This window comes from Oryctolagus cuniculus, chromosome 5 (genome assembly GCF_051225735.1).
Source record: "Oryctolagus cuniculus isolate XC-2025 breed Fujian yellow rabbit chromosome 5, ASM5122573v1, whole genome shotgun sequence".
Taxonomy (NCBI): Eukaryota; Metazoa; Chordata; class Mammalia; order Lagomorpha; family Leporidae; genus Oryctolagus; species Oryctolagus cuniculus.
The window spans coordinates 79433898-79457563 of NC_142871.1; the positions used below are offsets into that span (position 1 = coordinate 79433898).

Here is a 23666-nt window from a genome sequence, read left to right on the forward strand (position 1 = left end):
CTTTCCTGATCAATTTGCTTTTACCTCAGGATGCATTCCTCATGTAATATTCTTTATTATCACTTCTGTTTTTTCTTGTCAAGTATAGCAATATGTTTATATCAATTAATCTGTCATCTGAGCCTTTAAGCTCTAATTTTTATTTTTAAGACAGTTTTACATTCTGAGACACCCTTATTCTGTATGTAAGTTCATGAATAAGTTCTAATTTAACAAACCTTACTACAGTTGATAATTCAGTAATTGTGTTTTTTTGTCTTTATGTCCTTTACTTATATTTTCTCTTTTACCTTAGACTTCATTTTCTCTGTTTTTATTGTCTTCATTTTATTTACAAGGCAGATACACACAGAGAGAAAGAGTGAGAGTGAAAGAGAGATGAAGATAGAGACTCTTTCGTCCACTGGCTCCCTCTCCAAATTCCTTGCTGGGCCAGGCTGAAGTTAGTAACCTGTAACTCAATCTTGGTTTCCCAGGAGAGTGACATGAGCCTAAGCGCTTGAGCCATCACTGCTGCCTCAAAGGGTGTACATTAGTAGAAAGCTTGAATCAGCAACGGAGCTTGGAATTAAACCAAGCACTCTGAAGTGGAGTGCAAGCTTTCCAAGAGGCATCTTAACCACTGCACCAAATGTCTACTTCTTTATGTTTTAAAATTTTCATCAGTTCTTGTATTTCCTATTTTAAACTTTATTTTCTCATTTCTTCAGACAAGATAATTCCAGGTGTCTATAATTTTCTGCTATTTTATATATCAACTCATTTTTCAAATTTAACTGACATAATCGGAAGCTTGAGATTTAGAAGTCAGACTGTGTATATTTAAATCCTGGCTTTACTATTTAGTAGTGCTTGATATTGAACTTTCTACATAATCACTCTGGCCTCTTACTCACATGTAAAGTAAATATGGTACTGATAATTAAACTAAGTATTATATGTAAAAAAAAAAAAAAATGGACTCAAGCCAGGCACATAGCAGGTGCTCCATGATATAAGCTCTTGTGATACTGGTGACATGGATAATGATGGGAATCCTCTTCCACACCCTTCTCTGCACTTTGTTCTTACTCCCATGTCCCAGTGTCTCTCACAAGCCTTACATTGCTCCTGATTTTTCTGTGTACTTAAATGCATAAATCCAAAATGCTTTTGGTAGTTTTCTAAATATGAGGTGGTCTCCAACACCACAACCTAAGCAGGCAAAAATGGCAACAGACAAGTCATACTTGATCTCACTAAGCTTGTTGAAAAATCTTGACAGGTGAGGGCAATGGGGGAATACACGGGATGTGTGTTACTTACAGCAATAGTACCACTCTAGATAGGACGAAAAAATGAAAACTACTTGGCTGAGAGCTCTAATATCACAGCTATTATCCCAAACAAATGGGTGGTAGGTATGGTTACTGCTAACTGAAGGGATGTGAAAGACTCTTATTAGTCTCTTATCAGTGGGTTGATGTGTCCTGGGTAGATGTAACATATAAACATATTATCATACTTAATCAGCACATTTTCTGCTTGTGCAATAAACATCTCTTTAAAAGACTCTTCCTTTTCTGTATAAGGTTTTACTTTTCGATCTCTATTTTTTGTTTCAAAAATATTTTTTAACTTTTATTTAATGAATATAAATTTCCAAAGTACAGCTTATGGATTACAATGGCTTCCCCCCCATATCGTCTCTCCCACCCGCATCCCTCCCCTTTCCCACTCCCTCTCCCCTTCCATTCACATGAGGATTCATTTTCCATTCTCTTTATCTACAGAAGATGAGTTTAGCATACATTAAGTAAAGATTTCAACAGTTTGCTCCCACACAAACATAAAGTGAAAAATAATAGATGATTTTTTAAATGATGATGAAATCAGATCAGACCTATTGTCATGTTTAATCCCTGTGAGAGTCAAGTTGGGAATTGATAATTTCTTCTTCTTTTTTTTTTTTTTTTTTTTTTTTTTTACAGAAGATCAGTTTAGTACACATTAAGTAAAGATTTCAACAGTTTGCACCCCCATAGAAACACAAAGCGAAATATACTGTTTGAGTACTCATTATAGCATTAAGTCTCAATGTACAGCACATTAAGGACAGAGATCCTACATGAGGAGTAAGTGCACAGTGACTCCTGTTGTTGACTTTACCAATTGACACTCCTGTCTATGGCATCAGCAATCCCCCTATGCTCCAGTCATGAGTTTCCAAGGCTATGGAAGCCCCTTGAGTTCTCCGACTCTTATCTTGTTTAGACGAGGTCATAGTCAAAGTGGAGGTTCTCTCCTCCCTTCAGAGAAAGGTACCTCCTTCTTTGAAGACGTGTTCTTTCCACTGGGATCTCACTCACAGAGATCTTTTTGCCAGAATGTCTTGGCTTTCCATGCCTGAAATACTCTCATGGGCTTTTCAGCCAGATTGGAATGCCTCTAGGGCTGATTCTGAGGCCAGAGTGCTGTTTAGGACATCCGCCATTCCATTCTATGAGTCTGCTGAGTATCTCGCTTCCCATGTTGGATCACTCTCCCCTTTATTTATTCTATCAGTTAGTATTAGCAGGTACTAGACTTGTTTATGTGCTTCCTTTGACTCTTAGTCCTTTCATTATGATCAATTGTGAACTGAAATTGATCACTTGGACTAGTGAGATGGCATTGGTACATGCCACCTTGATGGGATTAAATTGGAGTCCCCTGGTATTTTTTGTTTCAAAAATATTTTTTACTCTTTTCAGTTACTTTTGTTTTGAAACTAGTTTTTGATCTCAGACTTATTCCAATGACTTGACGATATTACACTCTTTATATCATCCTGCTCAGTTTTCATTAGAATTTAAACTTTACGTAACTTTCTCTGTGTGATTCCTTTTTGTTCCATGACCGCAATCAAAAGACTGAGCCACTCTATCTCATGAACACAGCATCATGCAGGGAGATGAAACAGAGGCCTCTTCTAGATAGGAAATTTGGACAATCTTCATGAAACTGTTTCTGTCCAGAGTGACACAGGCTCGAGGGTTATGAGTTCTTTAAGTGTATGAAGCGTTGTTGTACAGCATAATAACCAACAGAGCAAGAACAAGATAATGGACAGATGCTATCTAAAGGTTTAATATGGGCATATTTCATTTAATATTAATTGATACATTAAAAATCATCTCTCTGATAAAACACCATGTCACTTATTCTTAAATGTCCTGCAGAACAGACAATATGATCATCTCTCAAAGAAAAAAAAAATAGCTTTGACAAAAGATTCTGAGCAGATTGGGCAAATTAGCCAGATCAATGGTCATCAAACTGTGCTCTTGGGAATTTCAGAGTTCTGCTGTAGGGGAATGAGGCCAAGTTTGCTTCTGACTTTCAAACCAGAGCTGCTACACATCCCATCTGTTTTCTATTTTGAGGTTCCATATACAATTTGATTTGAAAACAGAAAAGAATTTGGATGGTAAAATGAAGTTACAGTTCACTGGTCTAGATGACTTCTAAAAGTCTTTCCATTTCAATAATTCTATTATGTCTTTATGTGTCAATAACTCAATGTGAAAATAAAAGTTAAAGAAATAATTAAAAATACAAGCTTGCCATCCTTTCTATTATTAATTTTCCATTTTATTACTATGATATATTAAAAATCCATGAAGCTTTGTTACAGTAAGGCTGAGCACTTTAAGGATAAAAAGAGGGTTACAGTAAAGTATACATTATGTGACACAAAATTAGTACAAGATACATTAATAATAATATATAATATGATTTAAGCATATTAATTTGCATATTTTGTAAATATTTATATCTTTCGCATATAATAGTTTTTAATTGGTGTATTTATTTTTGATGGAAGCATGACCATATTATTGGTAACAAATTTTATTTATTTTATGTAAAATTAGAAATGCTTGTAAAAGATACACATACATTATGTGACAGCAAGATCTGGTAACTCTTTAAAGTTTGAAGTAATAAAAGCTAGACTTATCTTGGTATATTTAAGGAATAGAAATTTCCATATAATAAGCCATGATTATGAATTATAGTATGAATAAAATTCCCAGTTCCACAAATTGGAAACATCCAATTACTTAAGTGTATTTGTCATAAGGAAAAAATAAAACAAGACTTTGGCTCAGTATTTATTGGTTGCAGATGATATAAAGGAAGTTTGGATGCTGGTTTCCATTTTGCTGTTTTCTGTTGGTAACGGGAAACATTCTCAGTTGTGTTTCAGCTTCTGTGTTTTACAGAATTTATATGACTTTGTGACTTCAGATAAGTGAGAATCCTGTAGAGATAATAGTCTGTGTTCTTTCCTGATGTTCTTTTATTAACCCTCTCATTATGGTTCTGGCACTTTCCTTGCATACTTGGAAGGAATGGGGAATGAATTTCAGGAAGCAGCCATGTAGTCACAGAACTAAAATTGTACCTTCTGACTGACTACATGATTAACTTAAAGACTATGCTGGAAATAGAATCTCATTATTCTATTTCAGCATGATTCTTTCTTAATATCATTAGAATTTTATTTGAAAAGCAAAGAAATGGGGTGGAGTGGAGAGAGAGGGAGGGAGGGAGAAAAGAAGGGAGAGAGAGAGAGAGAGAGAGAGAGAGAGAGAGAGAGAGACCTTCTCTTTCACCAGCTGTTCAATCCCTAAATGCCTGCAACAGCTGAAGCTATGCCAGGTGAAAGCCAAAAGCTTGGAACTCAATCCACTTTCCCATGTGGGTGGCAAAGGCCTCATACTTTAGCCATCAGCTACTGCCTACCAATATATGATTAATAGAAAACTGAAATCAACAGCAGAGCCAGGATTCACAAACAGGCAACAACATGGCGTACAGGCAACTGAAGTGGTATCTTAAGCACTGTGCAAAACGCTTGCTCCTTGCTATGATCCTTGAAGACTCAAGTTTGAAATTTTCATTTTTATAAAGATTAAAATGAATTATTTTTCTCTAGATAACTGCAACTTTTAGTAAAGTTGGTATAAATTATGTTCTCTTGTATATTTGTTTTTGATTTCTGATCATGAGGAAAATTCAAAATGTTCATGTAAAAATGGAATTAAAGGGTAAGTGTTTTTGGAACATGCATTTTGGAATCCTTTAAGAGTTATTTTCTTAATGAGTATTTTCTATGATCTATGCATGGACTTCAAACAGTTTTGTGATATAAATAAACATTATTTAATTCCATATTTCCATGAACCTCATATTTGTAACTTTTACCTCATATTTGAAACTTTTAGAAAATTTGGTTATCTCAACTAGCATACTAGATGGAGATCAAAAATAAGATTTAGTAGATGACTAGTTACATAGATTGATTTGCCTTATCATCCCAATAAATGTAAAAATAGACAGACCGGATTATAACACTGGTCATGTTTTTCTTCCTTAAGGAATTCAGACTTTGAGCAAACTGTTCATATTAGTATGAATAAAATGACAAAATAATAATGGGTAATAATCTTACCAATTTCAATGACCAAATTAAATAACTACTCAACTGACCTTGTGATCATTGTCATATTGTCATACTGTTATATATATATATATATATATATATATATGTATATGTGTTGTGTGTGTGCATATGTGTATGCATGCAATGAGCTGCTTCTTAATCTGTCATTTCATATAGAACAATACTATACAAGCACACTTAAGCAACATTTCCAGGTATATCTTTACTGAATATCTATCATTTGCAAGTTACCAGAGTATTTCATCCTCCTGAACTTCGCAGCATAATGAGAGCACACAATCTTTTTTTAAGATTTATTTATTTATTTGAAAGGCAGAGTTACAGAGAGTGAGAGGCAAAGAGAGAGAGAATGAGGTCTTCCATCTGCTGATTCATTCCCTAGATGGCCGCAACAGCTGGAGCTGCGCCAATGCAAAGCCAGGAGCTTGAAGCTTCTTTCAGGTCACCCGTGCGGGTGTAGGGGCCCAAGGACTTGGGCCATCTTCTACTGCTTTCCCGAGCTATGGAGCAGTCAGACTCGACCTGGTGTCCATATGGGATGCCGGCACTGCAGGCAGCAGCTTTACGCACTACACCACAGAGCCGGCCCCGAGAGCACTCAGTCTTACACGGCAGTCGGGTGGGTCTTTGAGTGTAACACAAATGCTAAATGAAGTGATGGGTAAATTCCTATGAATAATTAAAAACACAAAAGATACATAAATGCAGTAAGCTTAAAAAAGTGTTTATGAAACAGATGACAATGGAATTTGGCTTGAAAGAGTGAAAGAGCTGGAGAAGTAAATAGAAATGATCAAGGGAATAATTGGGAGAACACAGTATCCTACATAGAGGGTATAACATGAAAAAAATATTGAAGAACCTATTTACAAAAGTGATGTAAAATGTTGAAATTAATGACAAATGCTTTTCTAAATTATTCAAAAAGAAACCCAATGACAACCAGACAAGGAGTTTTCAAATTTTTATGTGCTGCTTTCTTAGGATCATTTATGCCCCTTTGGAAGGGGCATATATATAGTGACTCTGGGACGTAGTCTACTTTGAAAAGATCCTATCATAAATACAACATCCCAAACCAAATGCAGCACCAATATTCAACAAAAATATACAAATCCATTTTAATTGCAAGTTTATAATTCATTTACAAAATAAAAACTACACTGTCTAAAAGAGATGTTCCAAATGTAAGAATATCACTAACAATAAAGAGAAAAGAATTTTTCTGTGACATATCTACAAGTCATTTTAATAACAATCATTCCAAGTGCCTTTATTGGGGGAAGGGAGCTAAAAGTATTTATGAGCATAAAGGTTAACTTAATCAAGTACTTATTGCAATTATTCTTGGTTAGGAAAAAGGTATTAAATGATGGCATCTCATTTTAGTGGACTTCGGTTGTATTTATTTATTTATTGACATTTCTAGTTTTATTCAAACATGAATCTTCACATTCATATGAATTCTATAGTCTGGTAATCCTGTGACGCATGCTTTCTTTCTATTCACATTTGCCTGCTCTGAAAGTACTTCTTCAGAAAATTAATCTCAAGCTTTATGATAAAGGTAACTGAATCAATGTATCTATGCATTCACTTATTTAGTTATAATCCAAACTCCTTCTGACACATGAAAGATATTATCATTATGCCAAAAAATCTGGACTTGCATTTTAATTTGATCAGTACCCAGGAATCCTACTTCCATTATTAGCACCACAGTGTAGCCCTTTATTACCTCACTGATTCACTCCGTATTCTAAAATGAGGCATCTACTCTACAATTCTTTCTTCATTTCTTTTTGCTGTTGCTTGTTGCAACTCTAGCACTCATAAGTAGCCAAATCAACACATGGATTTTTCAATAAAGAATCCAGTTTCATTCATTCATTGTCTATTTTTTAATTTTAAGATTTTTTTAAAAGATTTATTCACTTATTTGAGAGGCAGAAATACAGCGAGAGGGAGACAGGGAGAGAGAGCTCTTCCATCTACTGGCTCATTCCCCAAATGACTGCAATGGCCAGAGCTGGGCAGATCGGAAGCCAGGAGCCAGAAGCTTCTTCCTGGTCTGCCACTGCTAACGCAATGTAATACAATCTCTGTGAATTTGGCAGATTATAGATAGACTCAATAACCACTATGAAAGATACAATTACCTTTTGAAACAATAATGAACATTAGGAAGAACATTTTCACATGTAATGGCTTTTTAGGGACAATTTTTAAAAATCCTATTAAAGTAAGTAAATTCTTCATGATTATTCTTGAATGACATAAACCAAACAAAATCAAAATTACTCAATTTGTTCATAGCACTAAGCACATGTTTATACATATTAAAAGTGCTAGAGAGCATCTGGTTCTGGCTTACGTTTCCCTTTAGAGGGGAAAAATGTGGGATGCTTCTGCTTTTAAAATAATTGTAGGGGCTGACACTGCGCCATAGTGGGTAAATGTTGCCATCTGTGGTACCAGCATCCCATGTGGGTGCTGGTTTGAGTTCCTATTACGCCAATTCTGATCCCGCTTATCTCTGCCAGACCCAATAGAAAGCATTTTATATCCATGGCACTATCTCATCTCTAAATACTGTACTATTATATTATTTATTTTACAGATGAAATTTGAGATTAGAGGGTAGGTAATGATCCAAAGAGCAGTGCCAGTAAGTGATAAAACAGGTACATATCCACATGCATGAATTATTTTCTCAGAACTAACTGGTTATGCTTGCTCAGCTCCATACTTACTGAGTGGAATTCCAGCAAGGCAAGAGAGTAGATGTTGGGGGAAAAGAGTAGTTCCCAGACAGGGAAGTCCTTGTGACAGATCCTGACTTTGGGCAGTGTCGCTCCCCCTCTTTGTGGAGGAACGACACAGGACCCTGCGCTGTTCTTTTGTCTGCTTGGCCCTTCCCGAGTTTGCTGCTGGTTCTTCCCGGGTTGGCTGCCGATCCCTCCACCTCCGTGGAAGGGCTGTGCCCCCTGCCACTTTCCCCACTTCCGCGGGGGAGCGGCACACCGCAGGCCGGCTCTCTCAGAGGCTGCTCAGATGTTATTCGGATGTTCCCCTTAGATATTCCTGGTGCATGTTGTCTCTCTCCTCCTTTATAGTCCTCTTCCACCAATCCCAACTCTGCTACCCACACGCCGAGTACACTGCTCTCCTCCAATCAGGAGCGGGATCAGCTCCTGCAGGTTACTGGTTGAACTGGAGGCAGCTGTGTAAAGGTTGTTTTTACTCCTCTCCCAGCGCCATATTGTGGGAGAGCAGATGCATAGAATAAGTCTTAATTCCAGTAACTTAGTCTAGTCCGAGTTGCTCCCCACAGGGCAGAATATTTGGAATGAATGGAAGGGAGTATTGACAGGGAGAAGGAATCAATCTGTACACATAGGGTCTGGGGATATATCATTTCAGTGCTTAAATAAGTGGGCTCAATCAGGACATGACTGAGATGTTGGAGTCCAGCGAAATTCAGAAATCATGTCCTCTCCACCCCTCTACTCTACCCAAAATAGAATCTCCTGGCCAGAGAAGCAGGGCTTTGTCTATAACCAGAAATGGAAAGGTATGACCACCATTCTGCTGTTCGAACACACTGGCAATCTTAGACTGGCCACGTTGCGCATATCCTGCCTTCCATCGTTTGGGTGTGAAATGTTTAAGAAGTTTTCTTTAAAGTTCAGCTGGGCATGATTTTTGATTGTTCACAGACGTTTCCACTTGTGAGTATACTAACAGGCAAATAGATTTAAAAGACTTACGTGTTTCCGAGTACACATTTGTCAAATATTTTAAAATTAAACATAGAATGTTCTCATTAAACACGTATGTTTTCGTTTTGACTATATTAACCTAATGGTTGGCATTATTTTCAATGATGAAAAGATCCTGATGTTAGATAAGATCAGCTCATACAATCCGAAACATTTCTTAAGTCCTGGCATTTTTCATTCCCCTCTGAAGAATATGTATATTTCATTCCATGCTATTTTGTTAGTGAGGCTATTAAATCATAGAGGGATTGAGGGATGTGTTAAATGAGCCCCATAATTTATCTCAGCTTCTCTTTGGAAATCTGGACTTTCCATGGTCTTAATGTACTTGAGGGAACTCTTGGCATTGGAAAGAGATGGTGGATGGCACATACAGCAGACTGCAGTTAAAGAGACAGTGTCCTGGAAGTTGATACCAAATTGACAGTAGTAACCAGCATTGCGTAAAGCACATTATCAAGTGGCATATTCTCTTTACATGTATTCCTTCTTCCGTGTCACTGAGCTTTAAATATTCTAGTTTTACTTAAACTGTGAAACACAAATGAAGAGGAAAGCCACGGTCCATGCTAGGTCAGTACTGTTGCTGAGATGGACAAAGGTGAAATGGAATTAATCATTAAAAAATGTCGAAAGAATTCAAATCTCAGGGGATGAGATTTGGCATTCTGAGATTCAGCCACTCTTCTTGTGAGAAAATAATCTCTTAAATATGTATAATATATAATACATGTATAATATATAATCTTTTAAATAGGTAAATATATGAACCTTTTTTATATATGAGAAACATCTGTGGAGACACATAGTGACATCTTGTTGTATGCCCAGCTTAGCAGTAGAAATAGAACTGGAAAGTGTACAGTGTAAGATAATCAAGAATTTTCTTATGAGGTAATATGGCAGAGTGCTGGGTTCATCTTTCCTAGCCTGTGACAGTAAGTCTACTATTTCTCTGTTCCTTATAACTATGAATTGACAACTGAAATTAAAATACTCTTCATAAGAAGAGGCTCACCAAGCTTGAGGATCCCTCGCATAGCCTTGATGTGAGAGTATTCTATGTCAATAAGAAAATAGTAAATGAGTAAAACTAACCAAAATTAACCCTGAATTCCACCATACTATAGTAGCACCAATGTCCAGCCTTTTGTGCTATCATAGATTATTAACACTTTTCTTTCAAATAAATTTTAATCTGGATTAAAATCTGGATTTTGTCCGAGCTCAGTATTTTATTATCTCACAACTATTTTGGCATTACTCTCTTGGCTTCTGATCAGGCTCTAGTCAATTTAGCTCATTCCTATGTATTAGTCAAAAAATTCTTTTTTTTTCATTTGGGCATTCTGCAGAATCAAAACCCACCAAACCCTAGTCTGAAGGAACAGAGGTCATGTTTTCTTTTTCACTAAAGTATTATCAATCCATTCTCAGTCATGATTATAAAGCTCTCATTTATTACCAATACTTGAAGACTCTGTGACCAAATCCATGTACACATAATTAATAATCTCCTTAAATTCAAAAATGTCAAGCTACTTCATGCTTCTTTACCACATTTTCCATACTTTCAGACTTGTGGCTACACTTTGCTAATTATTTCAGATTCGAGAGTTATATTTAGAACTAAAAATGGTCTCATTTGTTTTTCCAGCAAAATTAAATTCAAGACATTGAATTGTATGAATTAAAAGATTTATTTGAGATGTTATCTTAGCCAAAAGTTGAAAATGCAAAGGTTGGTTTGATTTAAGATTTAGGATAAATATGATGTAAAACTGAACTTGATTTTAGTTGAAATGACTACTCCTTCCATTACAGTAACATTTAAAACAACTGAATAACATTAGAAAAATTCCTGCTTGATTTCTATTGGATTTTAATTCCTTAATTAGTACAAAATAGGTTTCTTCCTCCTAAATGAAATTTGTTCAGCATTAGATTTCTGCAAATAAATGAAAAATTTCTTTTATGCTGATATCCCAGTTTAGATTTTTTTTAAAGAATCTATAGTAACACAGAACAATGACACATGGCAATATGTTTTGTTCATTAATTTCCCCATATATATATTCAATAAATTTGAATGTGGTCTCATGATAAGAAAATTAATATTTCACAAGTATCACAAAATTTTATTTTCAGATTATTTTAATTATACATATTATGAGGTACATTAAGTAAGTTAACACATTCAATGAAAACCAAATCAAATTAGTCAGCATTTCAACCTCTTTAAACATTAAAAATCATATTAACAATAATTTCACCTATTTATGGGATAAAGTGTGATATTTCAATTAATATGTGCAATTTGTAGTAGTCAGATCAGGTTTCCCCCGCTTATTGTCATTACTTTGTGTTTAGATCCTTTGAGCTCTTCCTTCTATTTACTCAGAAAATACACACTGTACTCAATAGTTTGGTCACCTTACTGTGTTGTGTGGGAGACCACATAATTATTAACTTTGATTCTCATTAGCAAGTAAAACAATTTGGCATTGCATCAGTTATCTGACATAAGCTTGTCATTGCTGTTACTAACAAATCTATTCTTAAACCATGTAGTGAATACTTCCATTTTCAATTGAAGTACAGAAACTTTTAAAAATAAAATGCTTTAGTTTAAAATGAGCAAAAAAAAAGTTCCGTCTCAGTTCCTCTATTACACTTCTGCTGCTTAGTTAGTGAACTCCTTCCCTGTGATCTTTATTGCTGTTGAATATTCTAACACTATCTTTACCTTCAGTTACCTGCACAATTATCATTGCTCTCTGTTTTCCATCTGTAACCCAAACTTTGGTAAAATAGTGATGATAGCTGCAGTGTGGAATTCAGGACTGAACTCTGATATGATCCTTGCTTCAAGCTCTTGAGAGTGAAAACAAGGAACAGGCCAGATGAAAGTCAGGTTCAGCATATTTTTTTTTTCTTTTTAAAATAAGACTAAGATAACAAATCATAAACTTTAGTATAAATTTAACCATCATATATGCGTTGAGGGAGGTGTATCTATAATTTACAGACTTAAAGAAATCAGTAGAATTCTGTGTGGAAACTCTGTAAAAACCAAAGAAAGATATAGGAACATTTTCTTTCAACCATCCATAGCTGAACAGGCAAAATTAGAAGGAAAAAAAAAAAAAAAGAAAGATAAGGTTGAAAGTATCAGAGTCACTTGCCTTTTGTATTGGAAGGCATCAGTGCTGAATGAATTGGTATCCTGACTCTCTGACTCTCTATTTTTCTTTTCTTTTCTTTTCTTTTCTTTTCTTTTCTTTTCTTTTCTTTTCTTTTCTTTGATGCTACAGACTCAACAAAAAATGATAAAAATATTTTCCCTCCTACCCACAGGAAGAGCAATTAGGGCTTTTTGTATCTGGTTGTTAAATCCCTGGTCTTCTATAGAATGGACTTTGGCCTGGATTTCAGGATAGAATAAGACTGGATGGAAATGCGGGAGGCCCAGGCCAGGACCTCTCTCACCATAGACTCACTTGGGGGAAGGGAGGGCATCAGAGGAGCCAGGCCACTACTCAGCAAGGTTCAGGCAGCAGCAAAGTTCTCTGGAGCAGCAGTGCCTGGTGTGTGATGCGGGATCAGCAAGGCAGAAGGTTACCCTGTTCAGAAGAGAAGCAATGAGATCACATAGAGCACTGTGGATAGCCAAAGAGAGTAGGGAATCCAGAGGGGCGGCAGCAATGGGAAAAGGGGGACAATCAGAATGGATATCAGAGTCTCCCAAGTGGAAGCTCAAAGCCAGATTTAATTAGAATTTGCAAAACAAAATAAAAGAAAGCAAAGGATATTTCTGATGCTCAGTGTCCTGGAGCAATTCATATGGTTCCACAGTTCACACTTCATTAAGCTGAGTCAGCTCTACTAACTAATTTGGAAACCAGACACACTTTATTCTTAATTCCATGTGCTCCCCAAAAGCTATCAGGCTTTTTAAAAAGTTTGTTAAGAAACCCAAACACCTTAAGAATTCTTTCCAGACATAAAAATTCCAACTGACACATATGTCTCTAAGCTATGTGTGACAATTTAGAGTAAGAAGGGTCTGTTGCTACAAGAACTGAAAAACTAGGAACAATCTTTATGCTCTATGGCCACCACTGTCCAATATGTAATCTGTGCATTGCTTTATTTTTAAAATATTTTTTTTAAATTTCATCTACTTAAAAGTCAGATAGATAGACAGACAGACAGACACATATTTAGATAGATGATAGATCTCCCATCTTCTGGTCAATGCTCAAATGACCACAACAGTCAGTGCTGGGCCAGGCTGAAATCAGAATTACGTCTGAGTCTCACATGCTGGTGGCAATGACCCTAGTACTTTAGATGTCACCTGCTGCCTCCCAGCCACATTAGCAGGAAGTTGGATCAAAATTGGAGCAGCCAGGGTTGAAACCAACACTCTGATATGAGTTGTAGGAATCCAAAGCAGTGGCTTAACCTGCTGTGCCACATTATCACTCACATTGATCCATTTTTTTCCGGGGCTTGATAAGTTTTTTATAGTTTCAGTATTTGTATTAATTTCAAATACAGAATGTGTATATTTTCCAATATATACTCAATGATAGGAACACTGTAAATATTGATTCTGAGCTAAGTAACAGATAAACAAAACTGTTATATTTGTTTAGATAGCAAGATGAAGGGTCCAGCTGTCGCTCCCCCTCTTCATGGAGGAACGACACTAAGCCCTGCCTAGGCTTCATATCCGAGTCACGGCACCATTATGTCGCTCCCCCTCTTCGTGGAGGAACGACACCAAGCCCTGCCTAGGCTTCATATCCGAGTCACGGCACCATTATGTCGCTCCCCCTCTTCGTGGAGGAACAACACAGGACCCTGCGCTGTTCTTTCGTCTGCTCGGCCCTCCCCGGGTTTTCTGCTGGTTCTTCCCGGGTTGGCTACTATCCCTTCCACCTCCGTGGAAGGGCAGTTCCCCCTGGCCACATTCCCCACTTCCGCAGGGGAGCGGCACACCGCCGGCCGGCTCTCTCGGGGGCTGTACAGGTGTTCCCCTTAGATGTTCCCCTTAGATGTTCCTGGTGCATGCCATCTCTCTCCTCCTTTATAGTCCTCCTCCGCCAATCCTAACTCAGCTGCCCACACGCCGAGTACGCTGCTCTCCTCCAATCAGGAGCGAGTCCTACAGTTTATTGGCTGAACTGGAGGCACCTGTGTAGAAGCTGTTTTCTTCTCTCCCAGCGCCATATTGTGGGAGAGCAGATGCATAGAATAATTCTTAATTCCAGTAACTCAGTCTAGTCCGGGTTGCTCCCCACATCCAGCAATGTGGTACGATAGGTAAGTCATCACTTGGAACACCCAGTATCCCAAATCAGAGTGCTGGTTGGAGTCTCATCTGCTCTACTTGTGATGCAGCTCTCTGCTTATGCACCTGACAGAACAGTGAATTATGGCTCAACTATGTGGGACCCTGCATTCTATGTGGGAGACCTGGATGGAGTTCTAGGCTTCTGACTTCAGCCTGGCCCAGTTCCTACCTTTGCAACATTTTGGGGAGTGAATCAGCAGATGTTATCTGTGTGTGTGTGTGTGTGTGTGTGTGTGTCTCCCTCTCTTTGACACTCTGTCTTTGAAAAAATTAACAGATCAAAGTCCAAGAAGAAAGAATTGGCACATAAAAACAAAGTCTCTCTTCACATTAGTGGACTTTACCACACACACACGTGCGTGCACATCCATACACACACATTTAAAAATTGCAAAATGCTACTCATTTAGATGAACATGTATAACTATAAAATGCTGTCAAGGTGAATCTTGAGTCATGCACGTGGTTTTTTCTTATTGCACTAATTTGGGTGTAGCCCAATTAAAGTAAATGAATTGTCAACCGTTCTTTCCTTGAAGCACTTGTGAGCTTATAGACATAATGGTAAATGAGCAGGAGAGAAAGTATGGTTTTTACTACAATAGAAGTGGCAAGAGAGTTTATAGAAACATATATGGATTTTCACTTTGCTTATTCCTGTCTCTAGAAATCATATGTATTATAAACAACTGTTGACTATTATTCGTTGCCTACATTTTAAAGTGTGCTTGTTGGGGCTGGCACCCCAACAAAGTGTATTTGTTTGGTATAGCAAGCAAAACCATTGCCTGTAGTGCTGGCATCCCTTATGGGAGCCAGTTTGAGTCCCCCACAGCTGCTCCACTTCCAATCCAGCTCTCTGCTGTGGACTAGGAAAGCAGTAGAAGATGGCCCAAGTCCTTGGGTCCCTGCACTCACATGGGAGGCCTGGAAGAAACTTCTGGCTCCTGGCTTTGGATCCACCCAGCCCCAGCCATTGGAGCCATCCGGGGAGTGAACCAGTGGATGGAAGACCGCTCTCTCTCTTCTCTCTCTTTTTTCTCTCTTTCCTCCTCTGCCTTTCTGTAGCTCTGCCTTTCCAATAAATAATAAATCTTTAAAAAAAGTGTATTTGTATTGCTTCCTGGCCTTTTGACTAAGATCTAGTGTAAAAAAAAAGTAATTTGTTTAGGGGAATATATTCTTTGTTGGAAGCTAAAACAGTAATACTTATATTCCTATATATTAAGGTGTATATTTAATTACTTTTACCCAACACTACTTTATGTTCAAAATGAACCATAATATATGCATCATATTGTGACTATACTTAGATATGGAATAAAGAATTGAGAAAATAGAAGGCGCATATAAACAATGATGATTCAATGGAATTAATGTCTCAGATGTTTTCTAGCTAAAATAACATTTATTAAATGTCTCATTCATCAGAATAAAATAATTGATAAAAAGACATTGCTTTTTGTATATTGCATTCATCTTCATAAAACCCTGACCTAATACTTGACTTTTAACAGTTTACAAGTTAATTTATAATGGTCACAGAGAACTTGTGCACAGCCAGCAAATTGTGAAGTCTATTGTTCACTTTGCCTTCTTTCTGAACGGGGCCAATGCCCTGAGGAAGCCATTCGGGTATGCTTCAGAACTCCAGGTGAAAATGCAGGTTCACTCGAGGGGCTTTTCAAGTGCTGGCTACGTGACAAAAAAAAATCAAGATCTTATATTCAAATGTTTCCCAATCAAACTCTATTTTTGAAGTAAATTGATTGTACAAAATGTGAAATTATGTTGCCTTTTAAACTGCAGGAAAAGTATCGTGTTGCTGCATATACAAACATAACACTGCCTGCTGGGTGGTGTTACGGTGGGATTCGATATGTGAAGTGACAAGCAGAGAAACCTTACTCCACGGCATGTTATTATATTCTATAAAATGCGACACACTGATTGAAAGAAAAACAACTATTTCCAATACTCATTCATGTACTTTCTGAACAAAAGTTATTCTTCATTTCTATTTTTTCAGTATAAGCCCAACACTGTTGGGGAATATATACACAATTAAGGCTTATTTTAATTTTATATGGATCATAAATCATATATGTAGATCATAAATCATACACATGTGCACACACACAGATGATTATTGTTAGAGGAAAACAAAACTAAACTGAAACTTCTCAGCTAAACCACTTTGCCACTTCCTGAGGCAGAAGGTACAGACATTGCTTTTCTGGACAATGAAATATGTATAATGGTCCTAAAGCGTTCCCATCTTTGGGACAAGGTGTATTCGTAAACAATGATAAAACAAGGATTTAATGCTAATACTAGAGGTAAGTTCCTAAAGGGAAAACATAGCTCAACTAAGAAAATTATTTATCTTTTTGCTAAAGATGCTGGAAAAGTGATTAAAATTAGTCACAAGGGTGGCATGAACCAACCCTGATGAGTGCTGTTGGAGAAACCAATAGCCTGTCGTTTGTGAGAACCCAAGTCTAAGGAAGCAGGTGTAAGCACATACAATGCAAATTTTAAAGGATTCTTTTTTATTCTAAAACTCGTGGGCTGTAAGCTGTTTCCTTATAGTGATATAATTTAAAAAAAAAAAAACTCTTATTTCTGATAAAAATCTTTCATTTAATTTAGCAACTCACACGTTCACTACTACTACTAAAGACTACGATTTTTAAGTTGGCACAAAAATTCTTCAGATATTTTAAAAGCATCTCAAGTTATAAGTTTTGTGTTAATATATAACCTCACAAGGTTGTCCCCATGTCATTTCTTTCTTTCTTTCTTTTTTTGACAGGCAGAGTGGACAGTGAGAGAGACAGAGAGAAAGGTCTTCCTTTGCCATTGGTTCACCCTCCAATGGCCGGCCACGGCCAGCGCGCTGTGGCCAGCACACCGCGCTGATCCGATGGCAGGAGCCAGGTGCTTATCCTGGTCTCCCGTGGGGTGCAGGGCCCAAGCACTTGGGCCATCCTCCACTGCACTCCCTGGCCACAGCAGAGAGCTGGCCTGGAAGAGGGGCGACCGGGACAGAATCCGGCGCCCCGACCAGGACTAGAACCCAGTGTGCCGGCGCCGCAAGGCGGAGGATTAGCCTAGTGAGCCGCGGCGCCAACCCCCCATGTCATTTCATACTTATCAAGTTCAAAAATGTATTTTTATTATTTCATCTCATGATTTACTATTTTCACTGTTAAAACTCCTAGTCTCCTATACATTATGTCCATACCTCCACCCAAATTGCTCTCTGCCCATATTACCTAGAGGTCATTTCCCATCTAATTTAAAGGAAAAATAAAATTCAGTTTCATGTCTTTGTCCACATTTACGTTGTGCTGGGTCCAGATTCCCACTCCTTTTATGAATAAATAAACTGTATTGTGTTTTAAATTATCACAATGTTAGTACATATTCATTATGAAAAATTAGAGCATGCAGAAATTCATAGGAATTTTAAAAATATGGCATTCTCAACACTGAGTGATATTTTCATATATGAGGAATCTTCAATAAGTTCATGTAAAATGCATATTATAAAAATTACGCATGGACTTTAAATTTTTTGCATTAAAATAGATTTATATATTAGTTCTGCTTATTCACGTATACATTTGATTTTGGATAGTTTATGCCCTGAATAAAAAAAATATAAATCCTTTAAGTCTGGCAAAGTATTTTCCATGTCCTTGAAATTATTATTTAACATAATTTGATAGCTGGTTACAACCTATATTGTTGCTATATCACAGTTTTTTGAACTATCTCTTCTATTTATCAAGCTTGTTATAGTTTTGATCATGAATAATTTTTGATGGGTTAAACATTATCAATGTGACCAGGGCGTGTAATTAGTACAGTAGTATGTTTATGTGAAGTTGTCTGTGTTAAGTAGGGAGTTTGATTATACGAGTCCTTGCAGAAGAAAAATGATCATCTTGAGAATATGAATATTCAGTGTTTCTTAACATTGACTTGAAAACAGCTGCTCCACAAAACTGCAATTTGTTTAGTGTTTTGGATAGTGAGTCTTAAGTGAAGTCATCATTCGAATCTTCGAATAGAAGATGTTGGTGTCTAGTGCCTCATGGCCCAGGAAACTAAGTAAATGCTAGTGAATTTAAGATTTTGTTTCTTAGAACGTTCATTGATATAGTAAAATTAATTCCACATGGGACATGAATAAGAGGAAGTAAGTTTTCAGCTGGGATTGGTTTTATTATTATCCAAAGAGAAACCCTATAATCTGTCCTACAACAGTTCTGCATCAATATCATTTTTTTTTTTTGACAGGCAGAGTGGACAGTGAGAGAGAGAGAGACAGAGAGAAAGGTCTTCCTTTGCCGTTGGTTCACCCTCCAATGGCCGCTGCGGCCGGCACGCTGCGACTGGCGCACCACGCTGATCCGATGGCAGGAGCCAGGTACTTATCCTGGTCTCCCATGGGCTGCAGAGCCCAAGGACTTGGGCCATCCTCCACTGCACTCCCTGGCCACAGCAGAGAGCTGGCCTGGAAGAGGGGCAACCAGGACAGAATCCTGCGCCCCGACTGGGACTAGAACCCAGTGTGCCAGTGCCACAAGGCGGAGGATTAGCCTAGTGAGCCACAGTGCTGGCCAATCAATATCATTTTCATAAACTGGCTTTCCATAGGTATGGAACAGCAGAGAATTATAATTATAAAGAGCTTATGAAGATATTCTGTCCTTTTGGTTGGGAGTCAAACAGAGAATAGAGCTAAGGCCCTATTTAAAAAAGAATAGCATATAATCATACAATTAATTGATACTGTAACTAACTACTTGTACAAAGACGCAGACCAAGTTAATACACAAAAGTGTAGGTAAGACCATAACTTCTAAAAAATCTTTTCTAAGTCCGAAATCTCTGAATTTGAATGTCATTAGAAAATTCACAGTAATTATACTCTGAAAAGATTACACAGTTATATTAAACAAAGCTATGGAAAAAATCTTAGCTTAGTACCCATAATATTTTTTATTTAATTAATATACCTTTTGTTAAACCCTGCAAGACTGTACTCTTAGGTAACTGAATGATGGTACCAGTTGAATGGCTCTCATTAAAAATAATTTTGAATTAGGAAGAATTGGTTTGAATTCAACTCAGTGAAAACAATTCACTTCCTCACCAACAGACAAAAATCCTACAGCTCTTGAATGGCTTGAACTTGATTCTAGTTATAAGGGATTTGAGGATTTCCCTTATGCCCTATGGCTGATAATAAAGTTATATCACCAGCACAAGCAAGATTCTTTTTCATCTTTTTTTTTTTTTTTTCATTTTTAAAGTCAGGAAGGACAGCCCTGAGATCATCAAGAGCAACAGGAAACCAAGCCATTAGGTCCTAAGGGGAAGAACCTTGTCCCTCAAGTTCACTTCTGTGTCTCTCATACCCTGACTAGTCCCCCAAACATAGCAGCTATTGGTTTTCTAAAAAGTCATGTTGTAACACAAAACTTGGGTTAAAGGAAACCAGAGAATCCAAAAGCACTTCTGTGACAGTTTTATACTGCTATTCCTATTAATTTTGACTGTTTTACTGGTATTTAAATCCTAGATCTTTTATAACCATCGAGAGACATAGATTGGAACTGAGCTAATGTTCATAAACAATTTGTGGCCACAACGTTGAAGTTCTTAGAAAGTTCACCTCATCTCCAAATATTTTATAATGCCCTTAAGGCATTCTATACAAGAATTTAGAAAACATGGGAATTGTCAGATGAGAAGATACTATGACTTAATTTTGCTTGCTCCTCAAGAAAAATACTGATGCAATATGTAAGAATTTGTCAAGAAGTAGCAGGCTCAGACTTACAAGTAAATTAAACTAATACCACTTTCATCATCAAAAATAATTTCCCCAAATAACTGATAGAGGCATAATTATATTCTTTCTAATAATGAGGCCATTATTATCTTTTTAAAAGATTTTTATTATTTGAAAGGCAGAATTTCAAAGAGAGATAGAGAGACAGAGAGATTGAGAGAGATCTTCCATCCTCTGGTTCACTCCCCAAATGGCTTCAACAGCCAGGGCTGGGCTAGACCAAAGCCAGGAGCCAGGACCTTCTTCAGGGACTCCCACATGGGTGCAGGTGTCCAGGGGCTTGGGCTATCCTCCACTACTTTCCCAGGAGCAATAGCAGGGATCTGGATCATAAGTGGAGCAGCCGGGAATGGCAGAGGTACCCATATGGGATGCCAATGTTGCAGGTGGCAGCTAAACTCCCTATACCACAGTGCTGGCCCCCAATTTTTATCTTTTTAACCATTATTTCTTTAATGCATGGACAGTTATTATAACATAAAGCATTTTATTAAGCATTTGTTAATAAATGACAAAATGTATATGCATATCTGCAAACTGAGGAAGGTTGAGAAACTGGTGAGGATCAGAAGAGCTTGCCACTTAGAAGTGCCTTAAGCAAACGTGAAGGAACACTTTACTCTGAGTGAATTATTACAAACTTAATTTACATACTATTAATCAGTGGTATGGATAAACTTCTGTGAATTAAGAATTTATGGTTCAGTTTTATAAAAAATAATTTTAATGATCTTTACTAACATTCCTCAACACTTTCTTAATAACATTTCTTATTATTTTTACATCATTTTTATAAAATTACATTTTTTTAACTTTTTCAGTAGAGCTTTTTTATCAGTTTTGATCTTGATGTAACACTGATTTAAATACTTTCACACGAATACATGTTTAGATTTTTGCAAAATATATCTATCTTATTTTCTGCATTTTCTTTTAATTATTATCATATAATTTATTTCATTTTTAATTCACCTTATATTTATCATAAATATTTATTTCATTTATTGTTCCTTGCCTGAACTAATAAATTAATAACTTAACTGCATATTTACTTCTATTCTTTTTCACTTTAATCTTTCCTCTGTCCTTTTAAAAAATATTCTTTCTTTTTCACTTTAATCTTTCCTCTGTCCTTTTAAAAAATATTCTTTATTTGAAAGAGAAAGCCAGTGAGAAGGAGAGAGAGAGAAAGAAAGAGAGAGAGAGAATCTTCCATTCATTTATTCATTCTCCAAATGACTGAAACAGAAAAGGCTGGACTAGGTTTAAGCTAGGAGCCTGGAACTCATTCTGTGTCTCCCACATGAGTGGCATAGACTCAATTAATTCAGCCATCACTGGTTGTCTCTCAGGTTCTGCAATATCAGGAAGTGGGAATGGAGAACAAAGCCAAGACTTGAACCTTGGCAATTGGACTTGGAGTGTGAGTGTCCCAAGTGGCATCTCAACTGCAGTGCTAAGGTCCAACCTTCTTCTATCCTCTTAAGGTGGAAATTAAAGATTGCAATACTCATCATTTCTCATTCTTGTTTACAAAGTTTTATTTCCCCAGAAGCAGAGAGACAGAGAGAGAATATTTTCATCAGTTGGTTCACTTTTCAAATGTCTGCAACTGTTTGGATGAGGCTGGGGAATCCAGGTCATCCATGTGTGTGGCAGCAACAAAATTCCCTTAGCTATCACTGCCTCCAAGGAACTGTACTGCAAGGCAGGTGGAATTGGGGGCAAAGGTAGGACTCGACCCTAGGTTATCCAGTATGGGACCTCCTCAATTGGTGATTTTACCTGTAGGTCAATTTTTCTCCACTCTCCTCCTCTCCCCTCTCCTCCTCTCCTCTATCCTCCCCTCTCCCCTCCCCTCCTCATCCCTCTTCTCCCCTCCCCTCTCTTCCTCCCTCCTCCCCTCTCCTCTTCTCCTTCCTCCTCCCCTCCCCTCCCCTTCTCCATTCTCCTCTTCTCCCCTTTTCTTTTCCATTCCACTCCTCTCCCCTCCTCTTCTCCATCTCCTCCTCTCCCCTCCCCTTCTCCATTTGCTCCACCTTCCTCCCCTCCCCTCCCCTCTCTTCTCCTCTTCTCTCTTCCCCTTCCCTCCCTCTTCTTTTCCTCTCTCCTCCCTTTCCCCTTTCCTTCCCCTCTCCTCTCTTCTCCTCTCTTCTCTTCCCTTTTGTCTTCTTTCTTTTCTTCTCTTTTTTTTTCATCTTTTTTTCTTTCTTTGGTAATATTTAATAGACAATATGGCAAGTTCACATGCTGTTGCATTTTGCTATATATATATATTCATTTATTTTAAAAGATTACTTACTTGAAATGCAGAGTTACAGAGAGGCAGAGACACAAAGGGGGGAGAGAGAGAGAGAGAGAGAGAGAGAGAGAGAGAGAGAGAGAAAATCTTCCATCCACTAGTTCACTCCCCAATTGGCCATCTTCTACTGCTTTCCCAAGCCATAGCAGAAGTGGAGCAGCTGGGACACAAACTGGCACCAATACTGGATACCAGCACTGTAGGCGATGGCTTCACACATTGTGCCACAGCGCGGACCCAGATTTGCTATATATTATTTTTAACATATTCTGTCAAAATTGGATTTCAATATTCTTGGCTAGCAATTTGGTTACAAGATAAATGGCAGTGATCATAATCAATACATATGTAATTAGGCTTCTGAAAAATGAGAAAAAAAATATCAAAGAAGCAGACGTTTAATCAACAAATGATATTCCCACAGATTAGCAGCAGAATTTCCATGGCTTCTCATATAATAGGTGAATATAATGGTTGAAGCATGTTTCAGTTTGTTTAGCTTCTTACGACAAAAATGCCATAAACTGAATGCCTTGTAAATAAGAGGCATTTATTTCTTACAGTTCCTGAATGCTGGAAAGTATGAGTCCAAGGCCCTGGCAGTCATTGTTTGGTGGAAGTCCTTGTCCTGGTTAGTAGATTGATGTTTGTTTCCTGTGTTCTCACAGGGCAGAAGGGAAAAGGAATCTCTCTTGGACGTTCTTTACATGAGCTCTAATCAATCACAAGGACCATTTCCAAGTACCACTATATTGAGGCTTAGATTTTAAAATATGAAATTTAGGGGAACACATTCAGTCTATTATGGCAAAGGAGTTTAGGAAACATTTTTTTTTCTTTGTAAATATCATTTTTAAATTTTC

The 23666-nt window shown here is 37.3% G+C and overlaps 1 pseudogene; it reads left to right on the top strand.

Annotated features, from left to right (window-relative positions):
- The first annotated feature begins 4831 nt into the window (after nucleotides 1–4831).
- The window catches only part of LOC103349850 (glutaminase liver isoform, mitochondrial pseudogene), a 194676-nt pseudogene continuing 175841 nt past the window's right edge, over nucleotides 4832–23666 (top strand).